This window comes from Equus przewalskii, chromosome 30 (genome assembly GCF_037783145.1).
Source record: "Equus przewalskii isolate Varuska chromosome 30, EquPr2, whole genome shotgun sequence".
In the NCBI taxonomy this organism is placed as follows: domain Eukaryota; kingdom Metazoa; phylum Chordata; class Mammalia; order Perissodactyla; family Equidae; genus Equus; species Equus przewalskii.
In genome coordinates, this window is record NC_091860.1 from 12,104,667 (window position 1) to 12,114,109 (window position 9,443).

Consider the following 9,443-nt stretch of genomic DNA (forward strand, 5'->3'; position numbering starts at 1 on the left):
CTTTGTCCAGAATCTTATAAAGACCTTTATGAAAAGGGCTCCTTCCTTGGATGGTTCGAACCCCATCCAAGGGGCCAGAAGAACTGAAGCCCTCCTCTGCTCTATAAAACAAATGCCCCTGTGTGTGTGGAGGAACAGAAGCAGAAGCAGGAACGTGAGCTGGAGTGGTTACCTACACTAACAGTACCTGGTTATCTGCGCGAATGGCCTCTGGTTAGCCCCAAACGTCCCATCCGACAGGCATTACTGTGCATCTCACTGGCACAAAGGCAGAATACACAATTAGCCGACTCCTATTTATAATAGTAAAGCTGGAATTACTGATTGAAAATCAACTTAAATCAGTTTAAAAGGCAAAATAACTGCGAAAGTAGACAAAATTACTTGAAAATGTAATATAAATCATCCTGGAGTGCACAAACGTTAACAATAAAACTCCTAGTGATTTGCAAGACTCATTTTTAATCAGTGGTCTCTCAGAGATGTATTGAGAACCAAGGAGAAAATTTAAAATCTTGGAAAACATTGTTAAACAAGCAGAATAAGCTGTTTAAATGAATCAGGAAAAGTACGCTTTTGGAAAGAGTTTTTTTTTTAAATACATAAAATAGTCCTAGGACTCATAAATATTGCAATTCTTGCCCCACACTCTTTCATTGAAAAAAATCATGGTAAGTGAAAAAAATGCTTAAAGGCTCAGAAAAGATTGCCAGCTTTTTTTTTTTTTTTTTTTTTTTTTACCATTTACTGCTTTATTCTTTATTGTCTTTTTCGTTAACTGGTTGTTCTGTTTCATAAGCAATCAGCCTATTTATTTTTGAATGAGTCTGAGCCACTTTTGTTAAGTGCAGACAGCTCATGAGGGGTCCCTGGGCTCCCGGCGCTTGCTGTCCGTGGCAAAACAATGTGACCGTTTGCTCGGACGTTCTGGGAGCGTCGCTGAACTCAGTTTCAGTCTAGGTTTCGCCAGCCATTGAAGACATTTCGTAGGTGTTGTGTGGTAACCATATTTCAATGTGTCTTGGCAGGAGGAGGGGACCCTCAGGCTGTTCTTGTCCATCCTGCTGGCTTACAGATGGCCCGAGGGTCTTGGACCCCGGGGAGGAGATATCAGGAAGCGACTCTGCCCCTGTAGACATTGTTCCCATCCCGGAATGACCAGTGTCAGGTGAGGTGGAAATGGTCACCTCAAGCCTTGGGAAGGAGATCTTCCCTTCCAATCCTGGCTCAGACCTAGGGCCCAGGTGCGGCAGGCTCTATTTCCGCTGGGGATGTTTCTTCTCAGTTGCACCTCATCTTGGTGACTCTTTGTGGCACAATTCCCTGTCCAGGTCACCCTACCCCTCACTATTTTCACCCCATTTCTGCGCTCTTTGGGGTACCCGCAGGGATAAGGGTGTGGCAAGAGAAGCATCTAGGATGCAAACTGTCAGCATCAGCCGCCTCTTGGGGGCTGAGGGGCAGCGCCTCCTGACCAGCGAGCTGTCCCTCCACCTCATACAAGTCTTGGCCCTGCTGCAGGCCTTGGCTCCAATCCTCAGCCTTGGGGTTCCAGGACGGAAGCGGGGACCGAGGTGATGCAGGATGGCCACCCACTTACATGGAGCACTGCCATAATCTGCAGCTCTCAGAGACCCCTGGGTCTGACCATGGCCTTAAGAAGTCCTCAAGTCTGTTTTTCTTCCTGAAAATAGCATCATACCTGAACCACTGTGCATTTAATTCCTTACTTTTCTAAGAGAGAAACAACCTAACACAATTTTCACCCATAAAGACCACCTAAGGGAGAGACTGACATGAGGATTCAGGAAGCTTGGGCATCACGCCATCACTGGCTAGGTAAGTCTCCTTGGGATTCAGGTTCTCTGTAAAATCCACAGGAGTTGGACCCAGTGACTGTTCGTTTTCTCTCTGTCGTGTCTTGTGGTATATGACTCTTTTACTCTGGGAACTATCCTGATAGGATAGTATCTTTAAGCCAAGTGCCTGTGGGCTGTGGCTGGGAGCCTGGGAGAGCACAGGGGTCTTCTACCAGCACGTGCCCTGGCCAGGTGGTTTCTTATGAAGACCTTGTTAGTCCCAAGCAATGGAGATTGGAGGAGGAGCACTGGTGATCCCCAGAGGCACGTTCTCAGGAAAAGCATCAAGTTCGGTTCTGAAATGAATGACGCGCTCACAGATTCAGGACCACTCAGAGCTGCTCCACCACACTTAAGACGCCTCCATGATTCCAAGAGCTGCGGAATTGGCGAAGACGCGGCTCCCCAGCAAAGCGGTGGCTCAGCCCGTGAAATCAATCAAGCCGCCGTGTTTATATAGTAAAGTGTAGAAAATAGATGATTTTAATTGCTAATTGTTCTTGAGACCCCTACCAAGATATATTTTTAAAATGTGGCCTAAATGTTCTCCTCAACAGGCACGGTGGAGGAATTACAGTGTATTCAGAGGCTGACATGCTGCTGATTGAAGAACAAAGAAGAGTAATCAAGGTTGGGTTTTTTTTCCTGTGGCTTTTAACATTTACAAAGAAAATGATTTCAAAGGGTACGTGCTAGAAAGAAACAAGCTGTAAACAGTTACCAATCAGCCAAATACTCCGATTGCTAAGAATGTTCCCTCCACCCTCACCTCTTCCCACCCCCTCCCCCATAATCAGCATCTCACTGTAACAGGAATTACTCTTTTGTTCAGGACTCTGGGGAAGGCTATGAAGGGTCAGACTCAGAGGCATCCTGCTCTCGGAGATGGCAGGACCTCTTGGAAACTTCGCAGACACAAACCTCCCTCCCTGACAGACATCCTGCCCGCGGGATGCCCCATTTCAGATGAAATGGGCTGAAGCCTCTCAGCCCGGCCTGCCGCAGAGGCCACCTTCCCATCCCTGCTCCCCAGAACTAGGCTTGATTGGCGGGGAGGGAGCGGGGGTCCTCAGTTAGAGCACTTTAATATGGAAGAAAGGTCAGAGAGTATGAGGAGAGGAACCTGGACACAGAAAGCAAGCCTGTGGACGACCCATTTTTTGAAGAATTCCTCACTTGCTGGTGTCTTGAGAAAATGACCTTTTCCTGGAGTCTTGGAGCCCCCGTGGTGTCTCATGGGACACTTTACAATGTCAGTGGGTCAACAGACCTGGAAATCTCAAGGTCACTGGTAACGTAACATGTTCAAATCACCCTTGTGTCATGGGAGACAGATAATGCTGTTTGGGGCCTATGCCAAGGCAGAATTAAGCCATGATAACCTTTGGGAAACATCCTTGGGTTATTCTTTTTTTTCTTTTTTCTTTTTTTTTTTTTTTTTTGGTGAGGAAGATTAGCCCTGAGCTAACATCTGTGCCAATCTTCCTCTATTTTGTATGTAGGTTGCCACCTCAGCATGGCTGAGGAGTGCTGTAGGTCTGCTCCAGGGATCTGAATCCATGAACCCAGGCTGCCAAGGTGGAGCATGCTGAACTCAAGCACTACGCCATAGGCCAGCCCCCTTGGGTTATTCTTAAGGACAGGTTTTCTTAAAATCCCTCAGAATAATGGTGGCAACAAGCCTATAACTATAGGAAGAACACCTTCAGAGTCATCAACCAGCCCTCAGACTAGGTCTACACCTTTCTAAGAGCATGAGTGCCTACAGCTCACGTCTTAAACTGAGGTTTTAAGCCAAGCCTAACCTTATGATTTAGGACAAGATGTCAACACTGGTGGCAATGTGACATGTGTCTGCTCCAACCTGTCCTAAGTCCAACAATAGCCAACCCACCTATGGAGGTCCTTTAATTAGCCCCAAAGAAACCATGGATTAGAGGAATGCACAAAAGCTTAGCAGAAAATTAGAGAACAGCAAGAAGGCACTCTTTCTACAAAAAGCAGCCCTGCATCCTTGGCTTCACTATTTCATTTTTCATTCTGATTATTTTTTTTCCAAATTCAACTAATCTCTGCCATTTCCCCGGGATGGAGTATTGCTTCTGGTTTACTGTCTTGGTTGAGGGGGCTTGCACTTGAACCTTCTGGTCACACTTGTCCTCACTCCACAGGTCAGAGAAACAATGTGAGGTCCCACCAGCTGGGAGGGATATCCATGCTGATTAAGTACTCAGGGACAGGCAAAATGGGCCCAGGTGGGTCCATGGACTCAGTGGATGGCTTGTGAGATGAATTTGGGCCAGGCCCATTTGTCTCTGTATCCCCACTCTGTGACCATGATGCTTTTGGGTTCCCTGGAATCAGTGACAACTGAGATCCCATATGCAACAGACCTCAAAAGTTGGAGGTTTTTTCCTCTCCATTTACTATAGTAAATGGCCCTATGTGCCTTTGGGGAAAGATTAGGGGAATTAGTACCACCCTCAAAGACTTAAAGAATAAGGAGTGGTGTCCCCAATATGTCTCCATTTAATTCATCATATTGGAAAAAAACAGATAGGTCATTGTATATTCAGACTCAATATTCTTTTCCTCACTCGCTCCTCTTCAGCCATACTGGCCTCACTGTTTCTAAGGAACATTCGCTCCACATGACCTTTATAGTGGGGGGTTCCTTCTGCCTTCCCCATCTCCAGGTCTTTTCATGATACTTTCTCAGGGAGGCATTCCTGACTACCCTATCTAAAATTGTAACCCACCCAACATCCTATCCTTCTTCCATGCTTCATCTTTCTCCGTAGCACTTAACATCATCTAAAATTTTATTATATTTATTAATTTATCCTATTGCCCAGCTCCCCTAGTAGAATGGATGCTCCAAATGAGAACAAGAGCTCAAAGATTTCATCTGTGTTGTTGACTGCTGTGTCCCTGGGACCTAGAAAAGAACCCAGCATATGGCAAGTTCTCCTTAAAAATTTGTTGAATAAACAATTGAATGGATGAGCAATGCTGTCTTAACCACTCCCCACCCCTACGCAGCCCAGCCTTCTCTGAATGCTTGGTGCCCTCACTCCCTGTTACAGCCCCACCCCCACCCCCCACCCCCAAAATGCCTTGAAGATTTCTCGTATTGTCCTGTAGGTCCAGCAATGTAATTCGAAAATTCAATGTTTCATGCAGATTGTGTTTCGTCTTTAAGCGGAGGGACCTTTAAAGAATCTCATTTTTCATACTGATCAAAATGAAAGCTGAATTATTCCTTTAATATCCTGTTGAATTCATTTAGTTAGTGATTTTCTTAATGTTTTCACATCTATTTTCTTAGGTGAAATTGGTTTATAGATCTTCTTTTTGTGTTACCCTCTACCTTGGACAGGATTTAATATTATTGTTATATTTTCCCAAATATTAAACCTATGTTCTTTCCTCCAGTCCCCACCCCAGGGGAACTATGTGACCAGCACAGGAATTATTGCAGGTTTGAAAGAACTCGTTAATGAAACTCTCCAGGCCCAGAGTCATTTTTGGGAGGCAACCATGAAGAATTTCTAAAGTTTCCTCAATGCATATTAGTCTATTCAGATACTATAGATTTTCCTACAGCAATTTTGGTAGTTTAATATTTTCTGCAAAAATCATACATTTCATCAATATTTTTCAGTTGAGCTCTACAGAGCATGTTTTAACAATTTTAAAAGTTTCTGTATCTGTTGTTATATCCCACATTTCATTTCTAATTTTAGTTCAGATGAATATTCTTTTCCTCTTGATTAAAACTACTAGAAGTTTGTGATGTATTGTTGTTTTTCAGAGACCTATTTATTTGATGTTTTACCTTATTTCTCTCCTAATGCATTAATGTCTCCTTTCAATTTGTCATTTCTTTATCCTATTTTCCTTAAGATTACCTTATTCTTTTTTAAAACTCCTTTAAATGAATCTTTTACTTCATTTACTTTCTCTTATAAATAAGACAAGCATTTAAGGCTGTGAATATAGAATTAACAATATCATATAGTTTTTGATTTGTAGTATTCTTATTTCCTAAACATTATATAACAAAGAACTTGTCTGATCTTTGTCCTGGGTTCCTGGAATGGGGCTTCTAAACTTTTGGAAATTCCTGAGTAATACGTGTGTCTGTTACTCATGACAGGCCATTGGACCATCCCTGAGTTTATGCTAAGGAGATGACTCGGATTGAGGATGGTCATGCTGGAAAGACCAACCAGGTGATTAGAGGGTTTCGGCTTTGACTCACATGATATCAGCCTGACCTCCTGACCTCCAGGGAGGGGAGGGGGAATGGACACTGAGTTCAGTCACATGGCTAATGATTCAATTAATCACACCTATGTAATGAAACCCCAGTAAAAACTCTGGATACCAAAGCTCGAGTGAGCTTCCTGGTTGGTGAGCATATTGATGTGCCGGGAGGGGGATTCCATCCTGCTTCCATGGGGAAAGGGCAAAGAAGCTCTGCATTGGGACTTCATCCTATGTGTCTCTTTACTGACTGGTCTTGATTTTTATCCTTTAGAATAAAACTGTAATAATAAGTGTAATACTTTCCTGAGTTCTGTGATTCATTCTAACAAAGTATTGAACCTGTGGGGGTTGTAGGAGCACCCTTGAATTTTTAGCCACTTGTTCAGAAGTGCAGGTGGCCTAAGGACCTCCAAACTTGCAGCTGGCATCTGACACAAGGGCAGTCTTGTTGGGCTCTGTGCTCCAAACCTGTAGAGTGGGTGCTAACTCTGAGGGTTAGAACCTGAGTGGCATTGCAGCATTGTGGTCAATGTGTTATTTAATATTTTATCTTCTAACACAAGAATATAATGCAATCTTTTTGCTCTAGTAATTTGATATTCCTTCCAGATCTTAAGGTACAAGTTAAACTAGTCATTTATGGGGTGTTTTGCTTTTTGTTGTTGTTGTTAACAAAGAGCAGCAGATGTGTAACCAACCCAACGATGCATAATCCATTGATTGTTTCATCAATCATAACTTAATTCTCTGTAGTTATTCAAACAAGACACTGGTTTCAACTTCTTTCTGACCACATCTGTTTTTTTTACACTGTGGGTATGTGTGCCAATTTGATGGTGAGAGGTAGGCATGGATATGAAGTTAATCTATAAAGTCTCTAATCCAATAAAAAATGATTAAGTTTCTCTTCTGTGGCCAAAGGAAATCATATTTGGAGAATAGACGAAAATATTCTATTAAAGTATTATCATTCCTCCACATGCATTACTCAGTGCTTCAGTGTGAGAGTAATCATACAGTCAGTACTTGGTTGGAGTGGCAGAGGCCTCCAGAAAGCTGGGAGGATGAGGGCAGCAATAACTGTTTCTATTTTTATGAAAAGTCTTTCTTAAAAGAAAATATAGTAAGAGTGAAAACTTAACAGATATTGTAGCAAACTCCCCTGAAATCAGGCAAACCACCTTGGGAAAAAGTGCTACAGAAGGGACCACTGAATGGGGCAGAGGGACTCTTCTGAATTTTCTTTTCTCTACTTTCTTAGTCTAGGGTATTATATTTAAGATGCTATGAGAGCCCAAGGGCCTCAATTACAGTCTCTTGCAATTAGAGTGACCTCAATTTCTGTTTTAAGTTGAGAAAGATGCAAAGAAGAAGAGAGCGAGCAGAGACAAGTAGAGTTTCCCCTCTGGAAAGAAATAAAGAGAAACAAAAATGGAAACCAACATTTACTATCAAGGAAAAATGGCCACCATATAAATCTACAACTTTTCTTCCTGGAATTCCTTCTTTTCCAGAATAAATACATTTCCTCAAACTATTATACAGAAATAAAAAATAAAATATGAGAACCCAGCTGACAGGCATAATAAAATTGGCATCAGGGATTTTTTTTAATTGGCAGTATAAGAGCTAGCAAATGGAACCTGTGGTGCTTAATGATTTATATTTTTTACAATATGATGATAACCAGCTGTTAATGATGATTTATATTTTTGTAGCATGATCTTGAGTGGCAATAATATAATGAATATATTTTAAAACCTGCTAAAGTTTGGGAGCCAGAAGATAGCACATAAATTGTATTCATAGTCAGCATCCAGCACAAAATATCTTGAGTCATCAAACACCAGAGGATGAGTCAAAAAGCCATTAGTGCCTCTGCCGAAACCACCGTCTTCCAGTAATTCACCAAAATGATGAATACAAAGAGAAAGAGGAGAGGAACCCGTTATATGTTCCCTAGGCCTTTTGGAAAGTTTGATATTGTGGACACCAAGGGAATGGGCAGTCTTCAAAAAGGAGTGCCCCTTAAAAAAGACAAGAAATAACAAGTGTTGGAGAGGATGTAGAGAAACAGGGACCCTTATACACGGCTGGTGGGAATGTAAACTGGTGCAGCCACTACGGAAAACAGTATAGAGATTTCTCCAAAAATTAAAAATAGAAATACCATACAATCCAGCTATTCCAGTTCTGGGTATTTAATCAAAGACAACGAAAACACTACTTTGAAAAGATATATGCATCCCTGTGTTCATTGCAGCATTATTCACAAAAGCCAAGACTTGGGAGCAACCCAAGTGCCCATCAATGGATGAATGGATATATACAATGGAATACTACCAAGCCATAAAAAAAGACAAAATCATCCCATTTGTGAAAACATGGATGGACCTTGAGGGTATTATGCTAAGTGAAGTAAGTCAGATGGAGAAAGAAAATTATCATATAACTTCACTCATATGTGGAAGATAAACAAACAAAGACAGACACAGATATGGAGAACAGATTGGTGGTTACCAGAGGGGAAGGGGGTGGTGAAAGAGGTAAAGGGGCACGTGTGTATGCTGACGGATGGCAACTAGACTTTTGGTGGCGAACATGATGCAGTCTATACAGAAGTCGAAATAAAATGCTGTAATCTGAAATTTATATAATTTTATAATCCAATGTGACCTCAATAAAAAATAAATTAAAAGACAAAGGAATGCCTCACCAAGTTACCACAGCAAAACTGGAAGAGTCTACAATGTTACCCAGCATGCCTTTGGCATTGTCGTAAACAAACAAGTCAAGGGAAGATTCTTGCCAAGAGAATTAATGTAAGTATTGAGCATATTAAGCACTCTATGAGCCAAGGATAGCATCCTGAAACACACGGAGGAAAATGATCAGAAAAAGAAGGGAGCTAAAGAGAAAGGAACCTGGGTTCAACCGAAGCGCCAGCCTGCTTACCCGGAGAAGTGCACTTTGTGAGAACCAATGGAAAGGTTCCATAGCTGGGGGAATCTATTCCCCAAGAATTCATGGCATGACAGGTGTTTAAAAAAAGACTTCTGGATTAAAAAAAAGCTATTAGGTGTCGAGGAAATCACAGTACAAATTCATCTGTTAAAGACTCACCTGCTATGGTATTTCTATGTTCCATGTTAAGGCCAACATATTTTTTTTTGAAAAATCAAGAAGGCAAAATTTGCGTTGACATTCTTTGATAAAAATTAAGGAGTCAAGACAAAGTTCTTGTCCACCTCATCTTTGACAATACTCAAGGCCTGGTAATTCAACTGCCACACACTGTGGTTTTCAGTCAGT

At 41.9% G+C, this 9,443-nt stretch overlaps 1 pseudogene; it reads left to right on the forward strand.

Moving 5' to 3' along the window:
• Positions 1 to 1,154: 1,154 nt before the first annotated feature.
• LOC139080427 (large ribosomal subunit protein eL21-like) lies at positions 1,155 to 9,166 on the forward strand (annotated as a pseudogene).
• Positions 9,167 to 9,443: the final 277 nt, after the last annotated feature.